At 51.6% G+C, this 23959-nt stretch overlaps 2 non-coding genes across 2 annotated transcripts; both read right to left on the bottom strand.

Moving 5' to 3' along the window:
* Positions 1 to 11378: 11378 nt before the first annotated feature.
* On the bottom strand, positions 11379 to 11452 carry TRNAT-AGU. The gene has a single exon. It is a non-coding gene; the product is annotated as a tRNA-Thr (tRNA).
* A 3919-nt stretch (positions 11453 to 15371) lies between these two features.
* TRNAA-AGC lies at positions 15372 to 15453 on the bottom strand. The gene has a single exon. It is a non-coding gene; the product is annotated as a tRNA-Ala (tRNA).
* Positions 15454 to 23959: the final 8506 nt, after the last annotated feature.

The raw sequence follows: 23959 nt of genomic DNA, 5'->3' as shown, positions 1-23959 counted from the left end.
GAGACCAAACCACAAGGCTTCAAAAGGTGCCTGGCCCAGATCCTCTAGCTTTCCCATGCTGATGCCAAGGCTTTTTCTCAGCTCATTTCACCACCCTCTGTCCTGCAGGGGTTGGGGTTATCGCAGGTGTTACCCAAAATTGGGCTGGCTAGTCAGCGTAGGGAGGACTAATGACCAACCAGAGTTTGGCAGAAAGCAGCACGTTTGTTATACTGACAGCTAAGCTCAAAATAAGCGGCGGGGCGGGTGTCACACTCGCACTCGCACTCGCATACTCACGCTCCCAGGACAGGCACGGCACTGGAGATGTCAGGATTCTGCAAGGTAAGTGTCCCACAGCGCAGCTATGGACGGTGCGATGAAGGTAAGTCTTCCTGAGGCACAATGAAATACAACGCAGAGAACCACTGGCCAGGCGGTCCGGGCAAAGGGCATTCACTGGAGGTACAAGCTTGTGAGTGCTCCCCTGAGCACAGGGCCCCTTCCCCTTTTAAGGGCCTGCACCTCCTGGCCTGTGACTAGAGATGACTTGGCTGCATCTGGTTGGTCACACTCCACCTTGGGCAGTATCCATGCTCTGGATGTGTGATCGCTGCCTAATCAGAGTCCCAGACACCTTGTCTACCTGGGAGCTCTTCTGCTCTTCAACCAGCCCATTCATCCCACAAGCAATCCAGGAGGGAACGGGAGGGGGAAAACTACTTCACAGGCATTCAGAGAGAGAGAGGAGACAAAAGTGGGAGCAGGGGAAGTATAACAGACCTTTTGAGCATAGAAATCACTGCTGCTCCTACAACAGCAGAGACAGGCCAGGAGGAGCTGGGAAAAATAAGCCAGTATGTTTCTGCCTGGCTTTGAACCAAGGACCTTTTGAGCATTAGGCAAACATGATAACCACTACTCTACAGAAACTCTGTTGCAGAGCTCTGCCCCTTCCTTCATAAGAACGTAAGAATGGCCATACTGGGTAAGACCAAAGGTCCATCCAACCCCGCATCCTATCTGCCAACAGCAGCCAATGCCAGGTGCCCCATACGGAGTGAACCTAACAGGTAATGATCAAGTCATCTCTCTCCTGCCATCCATCTCCACCCTCTGACAAACAGAGGCTAGGGGCACCATTCCTTACCCATCCTGGCTAATAGCCATTCATGGACTTAACCTCCATTCATTTATCTGCAAAAAGAACAAGGAGTACTTGTGGCACCTTAGAAACTAACACATTTATTTGAGCATAAGCTTTCCTGGTCTAAAACCAACTTCATTGGATGCATGCAGTGGAAAATACAGCAGGAAGATATATATATATATATATATACACATAGAACATGAAAAATTGGGTCTTGCCATACACACTATAACGAGAGTGATCAGTTAAGGTGAGCTATTATCAGCAGGAGAAAAAAACCTTTTGTAGTGGCTTTCATGGCCTTTGAGAAAGCAAGACAGAGCCTTGGAAGACCCAGCAGGGTTTGTGGCACAGGAATTGTTCTCAGATTCCACTGAGACTTCAACTCAGATTGCAGGATTCAAAGTCTTGAGTGCTGGCCCTTACACCATGGGACCAGCAGAGCACCTGTTGATTACTGTAGACTTCCAGCAGGGAGGACTCTGTGGGCAGGGGCGGCTCTAGGCATTTTGCTGCCCCAAGCACGGCAGGCAGATTGCCTTCGGCGGCTTGCCTGCGGGAGGTCTGCCGAAGTCACAGGACCAGTGGACCCTTCACAGGCACGCCGCCGAAGGCAGCCTGCCTGCCGCCCTCACGGTGACCGGCAGAGCACCCCCCGCGGCTTGCTATCCCAAGCACGCGCTTGGCGTGCTGTGGCCTGGAGCCGCCCCTGTCTGTGGGGACAATTTTTTCTGGCAGGGAGGACTCAGTGGGAACATGCCTCTCTGGCCAGCCCTGCATTTGCTCAAAAAGTCAGCACACAGCACTTTGCTGCAGGCCCAGAGGCCTTTCTTCCTCCAGACTGTGAGGCCAGTGGACAGGTGAGGCAATAGCACTTTCAGTCCCAGGCAGTAAAGTGCCCTTCCTAGGAAAGGCCATGTCCTGAAAAGGAAAAACTAAAGTCAAGGAGAGTCCTTCTAAAACTCTCTGGGGATGTCACGGAGGAAAAGTGTTTCTTTGTTAGCAAGGACTTGAACCCTAGACCCTCAGATTAAAAGTCTGAAGTTCTGCCAACTGAGCTAGCCAGGTTCATGTTTAAACAAAAAAAGCAAATTTCATGCAGAAGAGGAACCAGTCAAGAAAAATGAGGGCTGGAAACAATACAGAAAACCTGCTACTCTTGCTCTCTTAGCAGTCCTAGCCCCCGCCTGCTCCTCCATCTGGTGCCTTGAGGCCATATTCTTTTTTTCGTTAAATATCAAATCCAGGAGAAAACACAGTTATACAAAGCAAAACAAAATCACAAACAGAAATGTCATTGGAAATACACAAATAAAAAAGGAAAATGCAATCCCCATCACTTTATCGTATCTGGGCCATTCCTGTACCGAGAGCACCCGCTAAGGTCCCTGTGTGCTTACGAGAAACCTGGAGGAATTCATACCACAGTCTGAACATGCAACTCAACTGCTCCCAGGTGCTGCAGTAAAACCCTTTCCCTGCTGTGATGTTGCACTCCTTAGGATTTTATGAAAGTATGCTAATGAGTGTGAATATAAAGTAACTGGACTATGCTTCATGCAAAAGGTCTCTTGTAAGGTATCATTACAAAGCTTATAATCTATTGTGTGTGTTCATCCTATTTGTATGAACCGATCATTCTTGGATCTGAAACTAGAAATATGAACTATAACTCTGAGGTCCTGTTGTAATGATGCAAGGTGTGGGCCTTTAATAGTGGTTTGGACTTTTGATGGCTCCCATTAACCAGGACAATTGACTGTAGATGGCTCTGTCCTGCACCATCCGTGAGTCAGGCCAGGAAGAATGAACGCTTGGGGGGGTCTCACAGGACATGTGACCATGTCACCTGGTACAGGAATCCATCTTAAACCTGGGGCTTTTCCCCAGGACAGAGACAAAAAATTCCTGCCTTGTACCAAAGCTGTATAAGGGGGTGGAACTGAACAAACATGGCTGCAGTCATGAGACATCCCCTAGCTACCACCTGAGCTGGAACAAGGGCTATACCAGATGAAAAGTTTGGGCCCAGACAAGAAATAAGTCTAGTCTTTGCCTCTCAGTCTGTGCAGATGGGACCTTTCTGTCCAGTGCAGGAGGAATCTCCCTTCTCATCTACCCTTGTCCCAGGCAACACAACTGATGGGAATCTTAAACGTACAGAGGAGACTTAGGAGCAGAAACCCCCCCTCCACGTTCCATGCAATTGGCACTTATCCATCACTGAACAGGATTGAAATTCCTGCAGGGAGACTGCTGGGCCACATCCCCTCTGGGCAGGAGCAAAGCAGCAGGGTGAAAAGAACTTGGAGATGCTGGGGATTGAACCCAGGGCCCCATACATGCAAAGCCAAAGCATGTGCTCTACCACTGAGATATATCCCCAGATGGGCCATATGGCCTATAGGTTACACTCAGAGCCCTCCTGTTTCCAGAGCACCTAGTGGCCTAAAAGCAGCATGAGGGACACATTCCCTGCTCAGAGGCCAAACCTGCTGTCCTGGAGGTTGCTGGTTCTTAGGGGTCACTTTGCAGCAGAGCCAGATTCGATGTGTGGGGCAGAGCGAGTGGGTGCCCTGGACTCAGGGTGCAGAGATATACTCAGCCCTCTCCCCTGCATTGGGTGAGGGGTGCTGCTACCCTCTGCTGGAAGGTAATGGGAGGGGAGGGGCGCTGTGAGTCACTCAGCACCTGACCCTGGTGGCAGAAGTGCTGTGGGGAGCTCCAGGTGTTTCTAGGATCTGCTCTTTCTACCTGCCTGTGAAGTCCAGCTTTCCCCAGCACATTCACTGCGGTGCAGTGGGGTCACTGTTTCCATGGCTGAGCAGCAAAGAATCACTCCCAGTTTCCCTTCTATCTGCGGCAGGATTAGCCTGTGTCAGTGGTTAATGAGGTGGATCTAGTTGTAGATTGTTATTCATTCCCCACCTTGACAATTCACAAAGTCCCTTTCCCAGGCAGATTCCCAGTACCTCAGTGATCCTGGTAGCAGGAGTTGGGTCCTGAGACTTTCACGGTTCTTTCCCCCTCCACCTGGAGTGAACTCAGCTTTTTCCCCATCCCAGACAATCCATGAAATAACAACAGGGGCATAAAGAAAGAGGGGAGGGAACATCTCGCAGCCAGGGCTGGATGTGCCCAGGGCCCCCTGCTTCTCCATTGTTTCCATGGAATTTGGCCCCCTGCTTTGCACAAGGGACAGAGAAAGATCTTGCTGTTCCTGTGTCTGTGCAAGGAAAATTGTGCTTCCCTAGGAAAGAGAGGCAGGAAATGGCCCCATGGTGGGACAATATCCTCAGGATTAAGACCTAAGGACTCAGGCTGAGAACTGATAGAACTGCACTCATCTGGGATTTAACAAATTATCTTCCATGGAGCAGGGCCAGTTCCAGTGTTTTTGCCACCCCAAGTGGAAAAAAAAATAAAAAAGCTGCAGCTCAACCTCTGCCGCTTTTGGCCTCAAGTCCTTCCCTCTGAGAGGGATGAATTGCTGCTGAAGTCTCCCCTTTCCATTGACCGCCCCAGGGACCTGCTTGCTGTGCTGGTGCCTGGAACCAGCTCTGCCATGGAGACACTGGGGCCTGGTCTACACTAGGACTTTAATTCAAATTTAGCAGCTTTAATTCGAACTAACCGCTCAACCGTCCACACCAGGAAGCCATTTAATTCGAACTAGAGGGCTCTTTAGTTCGAATTTGGTACTCCACCCCGACAGGTGGAGTAACGCTAAATTCGACATGGCTAGCTCGAATTAGGCTAGGTGTGGATGCAAATCGAACTTAGTAGCTCCGGGAGCTATCCCACAGTGCACCACTCTGTTGACGCTCTGGACAGCAGTCCGAGCTTCGATGCTCTGAGCAGCCACACAGGAAATGACCTGGGAAAATTTGAATTCTTTTTCCTGTCTGGACAGTTAGAATCTCATTTCGTGGTTGGACATCGGGGCAAGCTCAGCAGCACCGGCAGCAATGCAGAGCTCTCCAGCAGAGGAGTTCATGTAATCTCTGAATAGAAAGAGGGACCCGGCATAGACTGACCGGGAACTCTTGGATCTGATCGGTGTGTGGGGCGAGGAGTCTGTGCTTTCGGAGCTGCGCTCCAACAAACGGAATGCAAAGACCTATGAGAAGGTCTCCAAAGCCATGATCCAGACAGAGGATACAGCCGTCATGCAACGCATCGCCGCGTGAAAACCAAGGACCCCAGACAAGGCTACCAAAAAATCAAAGCGGCAAACGGACGCTACGGAGCCTGCCACCACTGCCCCACCAGTGACCATGGACTCTGATGATGGGACAGTGTCGACGGACAGTTCCTCGACGATGTTCACGGACGGGGAAGATGAGGAAGTGTTTGTGGAGGACGAGGCAGGCAAGAGCGCTTACAACGCTGGTTTCCCCAACAGCCAGGATCTATTCATCACCGTCATGGAGATCCCCTACCAACCCTCCCCGGCCATGAACCCGGATCCTGAATCAGGGGAAGGAGCAGTCGGTAAGTGCTTTAACCATGTTAACTTTTATTCTTAATATAACAGGAATCTGAAGTGTGTGAGAAGGAGGTCTCTCTATATATGGTGATAGAACAGAAATCCTCCTGGGAGATCTCCATGAAGCTCTCCTTCCGTTAATCGATAAGCATCAGCAGGAGGTTCCTGGGGAGAGCTGCCTTATTGGGTGCTCCGTGATAGCACCCTTTTCCGCACGAGGCTTTCATGCGGTATTCAGGGAGCATTGCCTCCCCGAGCACGGCTGCATAGGTTCGTGGTTCGTGATAGATTTCACGCAGCATGCGCTCTCTATCTCCTTCAGTGCCCGTCCTCACGGTGATCTCGCTAGGAGACTCATGCATCTAAGTAGTGGAATTACTGTTATGGTGCGCCTGGTCCAAAGTATTTTTAATAAATCCACGGACAGACGGCATAGCACAGACTCAGCACGCAGCTGCGTGACGAGCGTAACGGAAAGCCAAAGAATCAAATGGATGCTCATGGAAGGAGGGGGGAATGAGGACGCAAGGTATCCCACAGTTCCTGCTGTCTCCGAAAATCATTTGCATTCTTGGATGAGCTCCAAATGCTTCTATGGTAAAACACCGTGTCCGCGTTGGTTCAGGACACAGCTCTGCAATTTATGCACCCCCCCCCGAACCCCAGAAGTTAAAGGGAAATCAATCCTCTGTTGACTCTTTTACATGTCATCGTATCTTTACTGAATGCTGCAGATAGATGCGATGCTGCAGCACTCAACACCAATATCCTTGCTCCCCCGCCCCCCCGCCATGGGTGGCTGACGGTACAATATGACTGATACCTGTCGTCATCCTCAGCCTATTGGCACATGGGGCAGTGCAAAAGGGCTGGTAACCATGCCGACTAACATCAGTAAGGTCGATCAAGGGCGCCTGGCCCTAATTTTTCATGGCAGATGGTGCAATATGGCTGGTAACCGTCCTCATCATTGCAACAGGGGGCTGAGCTCCATCAGCCCCCACCCTTCATTGTAAATAAAAGATTCAATTGCCCCTGGACTAGCAGAGGGATGATGGGCTCCTTCATCCACACTCCTTAATGTCCTGCCTGGACTATCATTGCAGCTGGAAGCTTCCTTACACTCATTTCTCACAAACAAGTCACTGTGTCTTATTCCTGCATTCTTTATTACTTCATCACACAAGTGGGGGGACAATGGTATGGTAGCCCAGGAAGGCTGGGGGAAGAACAGAATGAACAGGTGGTGTTGTTGCAGGAGCACCCCCTGTGAATAGCATACAGCTCATAATTTATGCAGGATCGGACACAGAGCAGCTGTGCTCTCTGATTCTATGATACAGTGGTTCTCTAGTACACTTGCCCATATTCTAGGCAGGACTGATTCTATTTTTAGATACCAAAAAGGAGGGATTGACTCAGGAAGTCATTCCCAATTTTGGCTTTTACGCCCCTGGCTGATCAGCCAGGGGCACTTATGACAGCACCAAATGGTGCAGTGCAAAAGGACAGGTAACCATGACCATCTTATTACCGTCTTCTTACCAATTCATGGTATGGTAGACGGTGCAGTATGCCTGGTAACCATCACTGCTGTCATGCAAAAGCAAAAGCATGCTGCTGTGCAGCGCTGCTGGCCCGCCTCTGTCAGCGGCATCTAGTACACATATGGTGACATACACAAAATCCAAAACAGGCTCCATGGTTGCCACGCTATGGCGTATGCCTGGGCAATTCATGGAAAACGTGCTCAAAATGATTGTCTGCCGTTGCTTTCCCGGAGGAAGGATTGACTGGCGACATTTACCCAGAATCCACCGCAAAAATGATTTGTGCCCTAGCAGGCACAGGGGTCTCAACCCAGAATTCACACAGACAGCCTAGACTCAGTTAATTGTTCGCAAAAATGTATATTTGCAAGGAATTCACTCCCTGTTTCCCATCTCACAGCTTCCACTGTCTCCAGACCTGACACAGCATCCCCCTCGCAGAGGCTTGCAAAGATTAGGCGGCGAAAGAAAAAGACAAGGGACAAGATGTTCGAGGAACATATGGGCTGCTACCTAGGCGAGGCGGACCAGCAGAGCCAGTGGAGGGAGACCGTCTCTCTGTGCCAGCACTCACACAGCGAACGGGAGGAGAGGTGGCATGAGGAAGACAAGCAGGCGACTGAAACAATGCTTGGACTAGTGAGGGAGCAAACGGACACGCTCAGGCACCTTGTGGATGTTCTGCAGGACCGCAGGAGGACAGAGACACCCTGCAGTGTATCTGCAACCGCACTCCCCCGCCACAAAGTCCCATACCCCCCTCACCGAAAATAATCAGGAGGAGGGGCAGCCGGGGACGTGAATACTGTCACTGCACCACAGCACAGTGCTCAAGTACCCAAAAGCTCTCATACTCTACATTTGCCGAAGTCCTTCACTTCCAGACTCACAGTAGTCCCAATCCCAGTCCCATCCCCTAACTGTCTACTTAATTAATAAAAATGCTTTGCTGTTAATTACTGTTTCCGTTATGTTTTTTCAAAGAAGACTGTGTTTGAATGGGGGGCGTGGGGAAGGGGGTGGTTAATTGCATAGGACAGTCACCTTTCCCAGGGTACAGACACGGGGGCAGGATCAGCAGCGGGTCACACACACGGTGCAGTCAGTAGGCACCCTGGTCGGTATGGGAGGTGGTTTCCAGGATCTGTGTGGGCGGGGGTGATGTGACTTTGCAGCGGGGGAGGGCGGTTACAGATCTTATACAGCGGTCCTTGTCCTGGACCGCTGAGTCACGCAGCTGAGGAATCTGTATCCGTCCTCCTCCACCACAAGGTCACATATCCGCCCGCACACAGAATTCCATAAAGAGGGATGGCAGGCTCCGTTGAAAGAAGCATTCCGGCACTGCGGACCGCTCTAGGAGCAGGAGCCTGTCATTCCTTGAGTTTAGAGGCGGTCTTTACATCACCGCACACCCTACCCAGCACAGTCTGCGTCCCAGTTTCAACCCTTTCACGAAAAGTCACGAATAAAGAAACCTTTGTTAAGTAATAATGGGACATGTATTTTATTTTTACACGTGTGCTGGAAGTGGGGGTAACGGGGTGAACGGGGTATGTAACCGAAGAGGAGAGTCAACAGTAACTGGGTAAAGAAACAGGGGCAGGTTCAGCTTCTCTGTAAAGAAACTGAACAGTCACAGGTCACGCTGCTCACTGCTCGCTGGTATTTGAAGAGTTCCTTGTCGCTGTCCCAGGCGCCTGTATAGGGTTTCATGAGCAAGTGCATTAGCGGGCAGGCTGGGTCCCCGAGGATGACTATAGGCATCTGCACATCCACAACAGTTATTTTGTGGTCCGGGAAGAAACTACCTTCCTGCAGGCGTCTGAGCAGCCCACAGTTCCTGAAAACACACGCATCATGAACCTTGCCTGGCCACTCGACATTGATGTTTGTAAAACATCCCCTATGGTCCCCCAGTGCTTGCAGCACCATTGAAAAGTAGCCCAATTTCTCAGCAGCTGACTGTGGAAGAGGTGGACGATAAAGTGCGAGGAGGAGAAAACGGCGATGATTGCAGCGGGCTCCATGCTTGCAGTGCTGTGGCGTCCGCGCTGTCACTGACCAGAAAAGTGCCCGAACAGATTGCCCGCAGGCGCTTTCAAGGAGGGAGGGAGGGAGGTTGTGATTGACGGTTCAATGACGACACTTACCCAAAACCACCCTCGACACATTTCTCCCCCCAGCAGGCATTGGGGGCTCTACCCAGCATTCCAATGGGCAGTGGGGACTGCGGGAACTGTGGGATAGCTTCCCACAGTGCACCGCTTCCAAAGTCGACGCTGGCCCCGTGAATGTGGACTCAGAAATTCGAATTAGTGTATTTAGTATGGATACACAAATTCGACTTCATAAGGTCAAATCCACAAATTCGAACTAAGTTGATTCGAAATAGTCTTGTAGTGTAGACAAGGCCTTAGTCCTTACGGTGCCACCAGACTCCTCACTGTTTTGGTGAAATAAAACAAAACACATTCTAAGCTGATCTTAACCCTTTCAGTGCCCTTACAAACTTAGATGCTTCTCACCACAGGCTGGCTGGTTGCTTTTCAGCCGGGGTCTCCCCTTTGATCAGCTCCTCAGTCACTTGGTGTGGTGGTGTCTGTAGGTGGAGGTGGAAGAGAGAGATAAAGCATGGCGAATGTCTCTCCTTTTATCATGTCCTTCCTTCCCCACTGGCTTTGTGGCCCTCTTCAGAGTCAGGTGAGTATCACTGCATCTCTCCAAGCAAGGTTGAGCAATTCCCCGTGTGTGGCCTCATGTAGGTGATGGCTGATTCCCCCAACTTACAGTATAGTGACAACCATACTGCACAATTCTCATAACTTCATATGCATGAATGGTATACATAGATGGATAGAGAAATGACTTTTAGCGGATCATATCCTTTCCCCTGATACCTTACAAGTCATGTTCTATATGTAAGATCACGATTATATGAAAATGAGGAATATGGGGGTTACAGCCCGCTCCCCCAAAGGTCTAGAATGTCACACTGAGATTCTATTTTCATTTATGTAACCAACTTTGACCTCTCTGCCTAACACTTATAATCACTTACAATCTATCTTTCTGTAGTTAATAAACTTATTTTAATGTTTTATACTTACTTGTGAAATTGTCCAAAGTGCTTGGGAAAGCTGCTCAGATTAAAAAGGCTGGTGCATATTCACTTTCTTTTTGAGGAAGTGGTGAATTAATTAATGAGCTTGCACTTTTCAAGAGGTTTTGAGCAGTGTAAGATGGTACATTTCTGAGGTGCAAGGCTGAGGGCTGGGGAGATATGCTGGTGTCTCTCTATGTATAATTGAGGAGTGGCTTATAGAGCATTCATGCAACTTAGTTGGGTGCATTGCTGCATGTTGTTGGCTGAATGATCACAGCACATGGAGTGGGTTTTGCTGCTTGTCACTAGTGCAGCATTGTAAGACACAGCCCAGGCTGGAGAGATAAGAGGACAGAGCAGTTCCACAGTTTGGGATTGTACCCCACGGATCCCACCACACAGAGACCCTGCTGTGACCAGCCTTGATAATACTGTGCTCAGTGCTCTGCCTTGTAGCTTCAACAGCTGCACATGCAAGATGAGTTACAGTGACATTGACCTTGTTTCCATGTTTATCCAAAGCCTCCTTTTGACACTTGTCAGCAAAAAGACCCGTTTCTTTTGCAAGCATTTGTATGGCTAGCCAGAGTCGGGCTTCTCCGTTAACAAAAAAGATTGACCAAAAGGGGACAAGAGGAGGCACGTTCAGCAAGGCAGCACTGGATGCTGGATCCTGAATCTGTTCTTTATCAAGCAGCTCTCTTGGCAAGCTCTGCCATGGTGCCACGCTCTGGGATTTCTCCCCGAACTGCTCCATTTTCATCAACAATAACATGAAAGGTGAAAGGACAGTAATTCTCCATTTCCTGCAAGCCCTGCAGAGAACCCTCTAGAAGGGGCTCTGTGAACAGATATCCCCAGCGAATTGCATGGCCACATAACACAGGGTCTCCTGTCACAGCAAATTGCAGCGGAAGCAACCTCCTTGCCAATGCCAATAGCCTTTTCATCAACACCAGACAGAGGATTTGATTCTCTCCAATGCTCCGTTGGAAAGAAGCCTTTTCCTTCACAAGCAATTACTTGGATTGTCAAGGGAGGTCTCTTCTGTTTCCTAGGAAGACACAGGAAAATGTGAGCAGAGGAGACAAAAGCTATAGAACAAGGCACTACTGGGAGTTGAACCCAGGATCTCCTGTTTACTAGACAGGTGCTTTAGCCTACTAAGCCATGGTGCCTTCTCCAGCAGCCCCTTTGCATTCACTCCACTTGATGGTCCAAGACTTCACCTTCAAATTCCAAAGTAAAAATGTTCCCCATTTCCCTCAAGACTTGCAGACCTTGAGCAGGCTGGCTCAGTGCACAGAAAGCCACAGCTGACCTGACAGAGGGCTTCTAACATGCACTTCTCCCACAAGCCGCTGTGATCAGATACTGATTAGTCCTCTGTATTTCAGTCACAGCAGCTTCACCTCAACTCTGAGTCATGGTAACCTTTCCATCAGCTCCAGATTTACCACTTAACACTTTCCAAGACTTAGCTGCAAGGAAGGGTCTCTGTGTCTTGAACAAGCACTTACAAGGATTGTGCAGTGAGGTCTTTTCTTTTCATTAGAAGAAATAAAAGAAAGCAGCCTGACAGAAAAGCCAGATTCAGCAAGGAAGAACTGGCAGGCCAAGCCAGGATCACCTGGTGAGTAGGAAGGCTCTTCAGCCAGCTCTTCCCAAAGATCACTATCCAGAGGCCACTTCCCACAGAGACCAGTTATGGTTACAGACCCATCCTGAAATTAGAGCAGGGTATTTTAAAGCTTATTCTCACAGTAAAGTAACACAATTCAGCCATGTCAGCACAGAGGACAAAGCACTCCTTCAGTTCACAGTTATTGCTACTGATCTCACTGACAAACTTGCTTTTCTCGGGGCTGCTCCCAGCACTTTAGGGAGTTTTTCCTCTTCTCCCTTCCAGCTGTGGTGATGGGATTGCAGCAGCTCCCCGGATGGCCGGCTTTGCTATTTCACTTACATCCTTCTCTTCTTTGGCTGAAGCTGTGTTTGCCACCAGTTTAATCCATAGCTGAGACTGCAGGGACCAGCAGCTAGTTACAAAGGCTCAATTCCCATCGCCATCAGTGGGAGGTTATCCAGGGCTGCAGGATTTGGCCCATGGACAGTCAAGGTGCTACAGCAGCTACATTCTTACGTGGTGAGTCCTGCAGCCTATTACCAAACTGCTCTGCCATAGTCTGCAGAGGGCCTGACTTGCTGAGAATCAGGCAGAAGAGAGACCCTGGAGCAGAAAAGGAAAATGTCCTCAGCAGTCACAGCTGGCAGGAGCAGCAAAGACTGAGTATCAGACACACTTTTTCACCAGGACAATAAATGTGCACAACCCCCTGATATATTCTCAATTCACGCCCACACCCAAGGAAGCCCTATTCTGCTCTATTACACTCTCATGGGATGAGAGGGAAGGTCCTCTCATGGGTAAATAACTGGTTACAAGGTAGGAATAAATGGTCAGTTTTCAAAATGGAGAGAGGTCAATAGTGGTGTCCCCCAGGAGGTCTGGGACAAGTACTATTCAACATATTCATAAATGATCTGGGAAAAGGGGTAAACAGCGAGGTGGCAAAATTTGCAGATGATCGAAAACTACTCATGAAAGTTAAGTCCAAAGCAGCCTGGGAAGAATTACAAAAAGAGCTCACAAAACTGGGTGAAAGGGCAACAAAATGGCAGATTAATTGATAAATGCAAAGTGATGCACATTGGAAAACATAATCCCAACTATACATATAAAATGACAAGGCCAAAAATAGCTGTTGCCACTCAAGAGAGATCTTGGAGTCACGGTGGATAGTTCTCTGAGAACATCCACTCAGTGTGCAACGATGGTCAAAAAAGCAAAGAGAATCTTGGGAATCATTAAGAAAGGGATAGAGAATAAGACAGAAAATATCATATTGCTTATGGCCGACCACATGCATTGGCCTCCCCCTGGCAGGGGACTTATAGGCCCTTCTGCCAGTTGGTGCTGGCAGCAGCAAGGGCTGGGTTCAATGTCTAGGGGAGGAGAGCAGCAGAGAGGGAGGAGGAGAGAGAGTCCCAAGAGCAGAGTGCAAACCAACCAGCTGAGGGTCTCACAGAAGTCCTGAAATAACAGTAGCTCCAGGTCCCATCAGGGCTGCCCGGGGGGTAAGTGGGGCAATTTGCCTTGGGCCCCGCAGGGGCCCCCACAAGAGTTTTTTGGGGTTCCTGGAGCGGGTCCTTCACTAACTCCGGGGGCTCTGGAAAACTCTCGTGGGGCCTGGGCCCCCAAAGATTCTTCCGCTCCAGGTCTTCGGCGGCAATTCGGCGGTGGGGGGTCCTTCATGAATGAAAAGTGACTTCATTGAAGTGTTGAAGTGCCTTAATGGAGAGAAAAGATTGGGTATGAAAGGGCTCTTTAATCGAGCAGAGAAAGACATAACAAGACCCAATGGCTGGAAGGTGAAAAGAGACAAATTCATATTATAACTAAGGCACAAATATTCAACAGCGAGGATGATTCACCACAGGAACAAGCTACCAAGGAAAGTGGTGGATTCACCATCTCTTGATGTCATTTAATGAAGACCACATGCCTTTCTGGAATGTGTTGGCCCCAAAAGTAGCTCTTGTGTCATACAGGAGGCCTGTGATATGCAGGGGGTCAGATTAGATGCTCTAATGGTCTCTTCTGTGGAGGAGGGGTGGGAATTAGTAACATTTTGAGGATCGTTTGGGAAATGAGCCTTTGCTGACAAGGTTTGTCTCTGTTCATATTTCACCTTCAGGTGTTATGTTGAGGGATATTTAGTATATTTTTGAGAGGTTAATAACTATCTCCTCAACTTTATTTACTCAACTTAAAAATTGGTGTCACTTGATTTTTGCATCTCGCTGTGAAAATACAACTGACACATGTGGCTTTCTACAGGGGGTCATGATGTTAAAGTTGGGGAATTCAGTCTCTGTACTTGTGGGGGGGGTTGCTTTTTTACAGCTGCCTCACTGCCAGGCACACCGGGCTGTTAGCTGCACCCACGGTCCTTGCCAGGGGCCTCTGCTGAACCCTGGGCGGCTGCACTGCCGTGCTGGAGTGACTCTGCAGGGGGAGAAGCTGCTGTGGAGCAATGTAGATCAGGTGCAGGAAGGAGACGGGGTCACTATTCACATTCTGAACTGCACAATTTTCCAAATTTGGGAATAGATTCATAGACTTAAGGTCGGAAGGGACCATTATGATCATCTAGTCTGACCTCCTGCACAATGCAGGCCACAGAATCTCACCCACCCACTCCTGTAACAAACCCCTAACCTATGTCTGAGTTAGTGAAGTCCTCAAATCGTGGCTTAAAGACCTCAAGGTGCAGGGAATCCTCCAGCAAGTGACCCAAGCCCCAGGCTGCAGAGGAAGGTGAATGTCTGAGAACAATTCTACGGGAAGGTGAATGCAGAGCAATGACATTGAAGATGCCCAGACCTCCAATGGGGGCAGTGTGAAAATTAATAATGGGAAGATCATTTGCGAAATTAGTCGTCACTGACAAGATTTGTCTCTGTTCCTATTTCACGCTATGGTGTTAGTTAGCGGAATCAGGACAGATTTTTACTATATTGATTAAACACTTAATTTTATTTAACCAAGCCAAAAACTTAATGCCACTTATTTTTTCTCTGTCCTAGCAAGAATGAATTGAATTTTGTGACTTTCTGGAAAGTGCAGCAAGATTAAATGTGGGGAATTCAGTCTCTGTGTTTGTGAGCTGATGTTTTCCTGTCACAGATCAGTGCCTGCATTGAAATACCAAGAGGGATCTAAGGGCTGGTGTACGCTGGACACTGAATTGGCAGAGCGACATCTCTCAGGGTGTGAAAATCCCCCACCCCCAAACCCATAGAGTTAAGGTGATCTAAGCCCTGGTTAGATAGTGCTAAAGAAAAGGAATAATTGTTCTGTCCATGTAGCTATTACAAGGATGGGAAAACCCCTCCTGTCAGTGTCTACCCCCAAGTGCTATAGCAGTGTCACAGCAGCATTTTAAGTGTAGATGGAGTGAAAGTAGATCTGGCTCCACTTTGCAGTGTGGATGCTCAGGCACTAAGACTACAATAACAGCAGCGCAATACTTGCATAGTTGGCAGGATTTGAACCTATGCAGGGAGACCCCAATGGATTGCTAGCCCATCACCTTAACCACTCAGCCACAACTACTTGATATATTCTTGCTTCACTACATGATGATTCTCTTTTCACTGAATTGTCACTTCAAATTGTTTGCTCAGACCAGCTTCCCCAGCACACTCATGGCTGCATTAGTGTAAGTGTGTCCTGGGCTGAACAGCGAGAATTCCTGCCCATTTCCCTTCCGGTTGGAGCATGATTAGAGTGTGTTTGTGTGAACGACATTGCTGTAGATTGTTGTTCATTTCCCACACTGACAATTCAGACAGTCCCTTTCCTAGTCAAATCTCCAGCACATCGTTCTGATAGCAGGGGGCAGGATTTCTCTGGGGCACTGAGGCCTGGTGCATGAATGAGCGGGTCACCACGTCTGATCTGAGGTCGCAAGCCTTGCATTCCACCCTTGATGTTTCATGGACTAACAACAGCAGCAGAAAGAAAAAGCTGAGCCAATATCTCCCTGGCAGAGATGGAGGTGCCACGTCCCCTCTGTCTGACCATTGCATTTCAGGAGAGAAGGGTTCACTGGAATCGAATGCCCTGGCTCAGACAAGAGACACAAGAAGATTTTGCTTTTCATGGATCTGTGCAAAGGAAATTTTGTCTCTGTGTGAAACTGAGGTCGGAAATGAAACGTCCACATGGTGGCCCAATGCTCTAGGGAATGTGGGTGAAGGACATGGGCTGAGAAATGATTTAACAGGGGGTTGTATTTATCGCCCTGATTAAAATCCATGGCTAAAAGGCAGCCACTGTTGTTAGTACTTGTACCTGTGTAGGGACACCCCAGTGGGTGTCAAGTCCATTGCCTTCACCAGGGGCAGTCGATTATTTTATCAAGGTACAAATTTCTTGGTCAAGGCCTGGACTCCAGAGAAAACAATACACTGCTGATAAGAAGAAGTACATCAAAAGATTTAGCAGCCACCATGGGCATAACCCTGAGTCTCTGTTGGAGGGAAGGACCTGCCGCCCAATTGCCACCGTCCAGGGCCGGCTCTAGCTTTTCTGCCGCCCCAGGCAGAAAAGAAGAGCGCTGCCCCCGAGCGGCGCCGACCGCAGCCCGAGCCCCCGCCCCCCCGAGCAGCGCAGCGCCGCCCTAGCGCCCCCCCACACAGGGAGGCGGCCCGCAGCTGGCTACCGGTTGGTCTGGAGGGTGGGGGTGGCCGCTACCCGCAGGAGAGCAGCGCGAACAAGCTGAGGAGCGGCCCCTCCTCTGCAGCTGGGGCAGGGCCGCGCTACCGGCTCCGCCGGGGGGGAGGGGGTTGCTTACCGGGAAAGGCGGGAGCTGGTAGCGCAGCCCTGCCCGGGCTGCAGAGGAGGGGCCGCTTCTCGGAGTGCACCGGCGGGGACAAGCGGTGGAGAAGCGGCCCCTCCTCTGCCGCCGGGGCAGGGCTGCGCTACCGGCTCCCGCCTTTCCGCGGTAAGCAACCCCCTCCCCACCCCACCCCACCCCACCCCACCCCAGGCGGAGCTGGTAGCGCGGCCCTTCCCCGGCTGCAGAGGAGGGGCCGCTTCTTGGTGTGCACCCGCGGGGACAAGCCGAGGAGCGGCCTGTCCTCTGCAGCCAGGGAAGAGCTCCCGCCGCTCTTCCGGTAAGCGGGCACATACATGCCCGTCATTTCGCCGCCCCCTAAATTTCGCCGCCCTAGGCACCTGCTTGTTTAGCTGGTGCCTAGAGCCGCCCCTGCCACCGTCACTTCATTCATCCTTCGGTGGCAATTCGGCAGCGGGTCCCTGAGTCCCTCTCGGAGGGAAGGACCCACTGCCGAATTGCTGCCGAAGAAGCGGGGGTGGTAGAGCTGCCGCCGAAGCGCCACTGATCGGGGTAGAGCTGCGCCCTTCCACTTTGCGCGCCCGAGGCAAGTGCCTCACTCGCCTCGCCCATGTTACGGTGCTGCAAACTCCATCCCAGAGCCTGCACCCCAGAACCCCTCCCCCACCCAAACTCCCTCCCAGAGACCAGCCTCTCACCCCTTCTGCACCCAAACTCCCCCCAGAGCCTGCACCCCTCCTGCACCCCAATCCCCAGCCCAGGGCCTGCACCCTAGACCTCCTCCCCTCACCCAAACTCCCTCCCAGAGCCTTAGGCAGGTGAGGGGTGGAGTTTTGGGGGGCGGGTTCTGGGCGGTATGAGTGACATTATTGGCCCACTGGGAGGACTGGAGGACTGGCACTGGCCCTAAGGTAAATTGAGGTTGAGACCCTGCTTTAAGGGATTGGAGCAATGCTGGAGAGACTGACGGGCAGGGAGCTGGGGAGCTGTGTGTGCCCCAAGGAGAGTTGTTGTTGTGCTCTGGTGACACAGAGCGGGGGTGGTGAGTTTGTAAGCTGTGGTGTTTGTATAGAGATAAAGTTCACTAACCCCCAGGTTAAAAACTGTTCTTGCCCTGGGCTGTACATGACACTCTCTGTTGCAAGTATATAGATCAGTGGGTGAATGTTTCCCTGCAGGGTAATGGGTTCCTAGTTCCAATCCAAGTGATTCCCTTTAAAAACGTTTTCAAATGAAAATGGATTTCCAGACCCATCTCCAGTATGTTCAGGAGTTTGCTGAAGGGGGGCAGGGGGCTTGAAATGAATTTAAACACTCAGCATTTTCCTGTACAAATGAATAAAGACCTTTCCAGCTGAAATCAGTTCCAGTCCTCAGCGTCTCTAAGATGGACACTCAGTAGCTGAGGCATGTGGGACACCTCTGTGGTGATGACAGGTGAAAAAATGCTGGATTCAATGAAAGCTGAGACCATAGGAGGGGAAGGTGAACGGCAGCACCACACAGGATCATAACACTCAGACACGGGGCTCCACTGTCACTGCGCCTGTGTTTTCCACTATTTCTATCCCCCTCCCCCACACACTGTCACACACAACCTTCTCCCCTTGAGCCCAATCCAATCCTCCCCCTCCCACACTTCACGGGACACAGCCTCTCGGTGACTCACCCAGATGGGGGCTTGTCTCTGCATCTCCCCAACAGGGGAGCAGAGAGCCGAAAGGGCCACAGGAGACCAATGGAGCTAGGCAGGGATAGAAAAGACTTCCCCTCCCTTCTCGTCTCTTCTCAAGAGTCTTGTTAATCTCACCCATGAGACGTTCCAGCACCGGGTGGGCTCAAAGCACCAACCTTCCCCTCAGCAACGGAAGAGGGAACCAGCTCTATCACACAGAAGGAGGTTCCCCACCTCTGCTGCTGCCATCCTGCAGCCTTTCATATGGATTTGTTTTAGCTAATGCAACCCCCTCAACCCCTAATCCATCCATGAATCAAGGAGACAAGACCCTCAGGTGGGCACCAGAGATGCAATGGGTTAGTACACAGAACTTATAGTAGCAGGGCTGAGTGGAGAGATGCTGAGGTTGTGAATTCAAACCTCACCTGCAGCACTAGTTTCCTTTAAGCAAATGGCTTCTGCCAATCATTTTGCCCTGCAGAAAATACAATTGCAGCTCAGAAGACACCAACGTCCCCTTGCTTTACAGAGAGCAGGGCAGATTCCACAGATCTCCCAGGCTCTGCTCTCCACCAGCCGCCTGTGTCAGGAGGGGTCGAGCAGAGCCCAGAGCACTGCCCCCGACTCCCCCTCAGTCTTTGCTCCCCAAACCACCTGTGTGCTCACCCTCTTCGCTGTGAGACTCAAACCCTGCCTGGCTTTCTGTATGTCAGTGTGGTTTTCGTCTGTCGTGTTGATGTGCATGTGGGTCCTGTGTGATTTTGGTGGATGCCTTGCATAGTTGTGTGTGTGTGTGTGTGTGTGTGTGTGTGTGTGTGTGTATGATTTTTGCATGAATATTGTTTTTTGCTTAGTATTCTTTTGGTATGTGGGTTTTGTGCTTTCTTGTTGTGGGCTTTTGCTGTATTTTTTGGTGTGGATTTGTTCTTTCTATGTTTTGTGTGGCTTTCCCTTATGTGTATATGGCTCTGTGTGCTGTGTGTGTTTGGTTTTTGTTATGTCTGTGTGGGCCTGTGCAGTGTGCGATTTTCTCCTTCTCTCTGTGTGTGTTTGTCTCTCTGTTTGTATCTTCATGTGTAAATTCACTGGAACTTTTCAAAATCTCCACAGCTTTGCCAATTTTCACCAGGAATTTTTCTCCATTAACAAATTCTCACTTGTTCCCTTCCAGTTGGTGACCATTGCCCCAGGGGCCTGTCAGTCTCAGGGTCTTGATTTCCCATTGACCCTTCCCCCTTCTGTTGGGACTGGGAACTAGCCAACCAAAAACCCCACTCAGTTTTAGTAAAGGGCCAACAGTCCCCTTACACAAGCCAGCCCCGTGAGAGTCAATAATGTCTGGAGAAGACAGCACAACCTGGTCACATGGTGTAACGGGCAACACTCAGGACTCTAAATCTTGCAATCTGAGTTCAAATCTCAGTGGGACCTTGTGTTAACTGGTGGTAAAGATGTGGTGCTCAAAGTGGTTATTTGTCTCCAGCTATATAAGAGTGAGTCATTTCCCTCCTGCTGGGTGACTTCTTTCCCACTGGAGCAAGATCTCTGGTTGGGGTCTACAAGTGGCTCTGGTGGTTGGGTGTTTTTCACTGCTTCACCTGATGCCCACAAGTTTGGTGCTTGTGGCCACACTTTTCCTCTTGCTCACATGGCACTTGAAGAAAGCAGTGCCAGGGCCAGGCTTGATAGGCAGGAGGGAGGAAGAGTCCCAGGCTGGAGCCCAGCACACCTCTCCTCCTCTGGGCACTCTGCAGAGGGGAGAAGGGTCAGGCCAGCCAGCCCTTGTAAGATGGAGAAATCACCATCGAGGTTGACGGTATGGGGGCTGTGACATACAGAGAAACAGTTGTCGCGCCGGCAGAGGGCAGCAGAGCATGCACATGCACACACTTGCAAACATACATGAACACATGCATGAATCCAGCCACACACACACAATTGCTAATATACACAAACACCCGCACAAATCCAGCCAACACCAACACAAGCCTGGGAGCCAGGGGAGCAGAGCAGGCTGGGGCTGGGTCACTCCACTTCCCGCAGGAAGTAGCCAGCCCATGTCCCACGATGGCCTGGGGCCAGCCCCCTTCTGCTTCCCCCCATGCAGGCCTGGGGCCCCAGCCTGATCTGCTCTCCTGGCTCCCAAACTTGGGGGGGGGGAACCGCCCCACAGCACTCGCCGGCGGCATGGCTGGGAGCCAGGGGAGTGGACCAGGCTGGGGCTGGGTCACTCCACTTACCATGCAGTGAGTGCAGGGGCGGGGGCCATGAGGAAGAGCCGGGCAGCCCCCCCTGCAGCAGCTCCCCACCCCAGCTCACCTCCACTCCGCCTTCTCCCCTGAGCACGCCGGCGCCGCTCCACTTCTCCCGCCTCCCAGGCTTGTGGTGCCAATCAGCTGTTTAGTGCTGCAAGCCTGGGAGGGGAGGAGAATCAGAGCAGGGGCGGCGTGCTCAGGGGAGAAGACGGAGCAGAGGTGAGCTGGGACAGGGAGCGGTTCACCTGCACACCCCCACCCCCGTTACTTGCTGTGGGCAGCCCTCCCCCCGCACCTCCCCCAGCCCCCTGCCCCAGCTCACCTCCACTCCCCCACCTCCCCTGAGTGCGATTTTTGGTGCCCCCAACCACTTGGCACACTAGGCGGCCGACTAGTTCGCCTAGTGGTTGCACCGGCCCTGGCCACTGCCTATCAGCAGGATTCCTCCTCCTCCTCCTCCTCAGTGCGACTAAATCTCCTCACCTAGACAGCCGGTCCATCCACTGCACCCCAGTCCCCCATGCCTGAGCCTCCCTGCCAAAACCCTGCACCTGGCTCCAGAGAATTAAGTCTCACATCTCACTGGGAACTCGACTTCTTGTGCCCAGAGAGTCTCGGCCCCCCTTAGTAGCTGACCTGAGTAACACAGTGACTGTAAAAGCAGCAAAGAGTCGTGTGGCACTTTATAGACTAACAGACGTATTGGAGCATGAGCTTTCGTGGGTGAATCCCCCCTTCATTGGATGCGTCAGTGTCGGCCTTTTCCAAAGAAATACCTGGAGGGCCTTTTCTCACGTGGCCTAATGGATAAGGCGTCTGACTTCGGATCAGGCGATTGAGGGTTCGAGTCCCGTCGTGGTTATGCTTGTGCAGTTTTACTTTTGTGCTGAAAGTCCTGCTCCCTTCAGGGCTGGAACCTCTTCTTGGCCGCTCAGGCCAATGCTCTGGCTTCAGCTAGAGCCCCGGGAAGGAGTTGGGGGTTGGGTGTCACAAAGGCTGGGACATGAGCCCCAGGTGCTTCCAGTCTTGCCTTTGCCATTCCTGACTTGCCACAGAAACTGGGCGGCTGTCCGGGTTAGCATGTGGAGCAGTTTCCCTCTTCCAAGTGTGCGCCTGTCCCTGTGCTTGAGGGGGTTGCTACATAGCGCCTTGGGAGCCTGGGTGTTTCTCTGCTTGTCGCCAGCTTGGGAAAAGCCTCTTGGGGTAGAATCTCCTGCCCCAATGAAAAAGTGAGCACAGAGAGTGGGAACAGTAAGAGGCGCCACCAGGGGGGCTGGCCCTGCTTTCCTACTGTCTTCTGATGTTGGCCACAGAGCATCAGCAGCCGCCCCGCATGCTCCTCTGCGGGTGGCCTTCAGTGGGGGTTCGGCATGGCAGGGAGCAGCCTGGCTGGGTGTTTTTGTGTCTGTCTGAAGGCCGCACATAGGCATGGTCCTGCCCTCCTCTTGCCCTGCCCTCTGTTGCTTTTATGCCTTCCCTTGGAGCCGTCAGCACCAGCCGCCTCTGCTCTAGGTGCCCAGAGGAGGAGAGGTGCTGGGCTCTGTGACGAAGTGGGGGATTTTCTTAGGGTTTTCTGTGTTTTCCAGTGGGTTGCATGCACAGGGAGCGGGACTCAGTGTCCCCGGGTGTTACTGGTTTAACGAGGTGAGGGGAGAGGGAGTTTGTTGCTACAGAAGACCGGAGGGGGACTTGGGACCCCGGCTGATGGCCTGGAGGATGGAGACCCCAGCGACTGGTGACCTGGTGACCCGGAGACCCAGCTCAGGAGTCACAGCCAGTTCTGGCCAGTGAGAGGACAATGGGCTGCGGGGAGAGGACCCCGTGACCAACCTGTTCCGGCCAGAGGAGGGCAGAGAGGGGAGGAGGCCCAGGCAACCCTGTTTACCTGGAGAAAAGACAATGGACAGAGGTGGGGCCTGGGGCCGGGGATATCGGAGGCCCAGCTGGGGGCAGGGGGGCTCAGGGCTGGCGAGGGGAAGCAGGCAGAGCCCACCTGGCTGCAGGGGGACTGGGATGTGCTGGGCTGAGGGAGGCCAGGCCTGAGGCCCTGAGAGTTTCTTGTGCTGTGTTCAACTCTCAATAAACCCTCCTGTTTTATGCTGGCTGAGAGTCACTCCGGTCTAGAGAACAGGGGGCATCAACCCCTTCGGGGATGAGGAGGCCCAGGGGGTCCAGAGCGCGTGGACTCCCTGAGGGGGCCCACAGCGAGAGACAGACGTGCTAAGGCTCAGAGAGGTGCGGCTCTAGGAGGTGGAGGGGCCTGACCCCGAGAGAGAGTGGACCCCCGAGAAGGGCTGTCGCACTGAAAGGGGCACCCCCCATGGACCGCACGGGGCCAAGAGTGGGCACGATCTGTGAGTCCGTGACAGGCAGTGACATCACAAAGGCCTTTTGCAGGACCTCAGACTATTGGTCAAAGGTGGTGGGGAGGTGGTGACCTCACAGAGAGATGCTGACATCAGCCAGGCAGGACAGGGGCGAGGGGCCAGGGAAACCTCAGAGACCCCTGTGGCTTTGCTTCAGCAAGTCTCCTTCTCCAGGTCTCTCTTTGAGGACTGAGAGAGTATTCGGGTTCACGGACGTGAGCGCCAGGAGGAACCTCTTTCGAGTTTTCTCCTTCCCTTTTAGTGATTTTACTAGAAAACAGAAGTCCCTGTTTAGAAGGTAAGAGCCTCCTCGAGGGAAGGGGTGTCATGGGGGTGTCATAGTTTGGATGCCGGTGCCCCCCCATGTAAGGAAGTTCCCGCCACCCTGCTCTGTGTTCGCAGGGCGGGAGAGAGCAGCATCCACGGCAGTGATTTGCTCCTGGCTGCCGGAGCAGAGCAGCAGGCTCAGCTGTCAGAACTTCCCAGAGCGATGAAAGGGGAGGGGCCCATGGCTCTGTAGCAGGAATGCAGGGCAGGCGAGTTCACAGAGGGCATAGTGGGATACTGGAGGAGGCCAGTTATGGTGATATAATGAAAAGCAGCGTCTACACTGACACTCTGTCACTTTAAGTTTGCTGCAAAAAGCTCATCGACGTGGTTTTATTTGGTCACCAAAACAGGGCAGTTTTGTCACCAGATGTGGCATTGCAGTGCCAACCGAGGGAGCATAGTGTGTTTTTCACACACCTGAGCAATATAATTCTGCTGAAATAACTTTGTAGTGCAGACCTGGCCAAAGATTCTCTCTCTCTCTCTCTCTCTCACACACACACACACCTGCTCCTCTGCTTTGTGGGGCCCAGGTGGGGATGCAGGGAGTCAGGTGTGAGCAGATGCTGTACCTTAGTCACAGGCAAGCACCATGGTTTAGCTGGTTAAAGTACCTGTTTTGTAAACAGGA

The sequence above is a fragment of the Mauremys mutica genome, unplaced genomic scaffold (genome assembly GCF_020497125.1).
Source record: "Mauremys mutica isolate MM-2020 ecotype Southern unplaced genomic scaffold, ASM2049712v1 Super-Scaffold_100469, whole genome shotgun sequence".
Taxonomy (NCBI): domain Eukaryota; kingdom Metazoa; phylum Chordata; order Testudines; family Geoemydidae; genus Mauremys; species Mauremys mutica.
The sequence above is the reverse complement of the archived record's forward strand: the minus strand, read 5'-3'. Positions and strand labels throughout refer to the sequence as shown.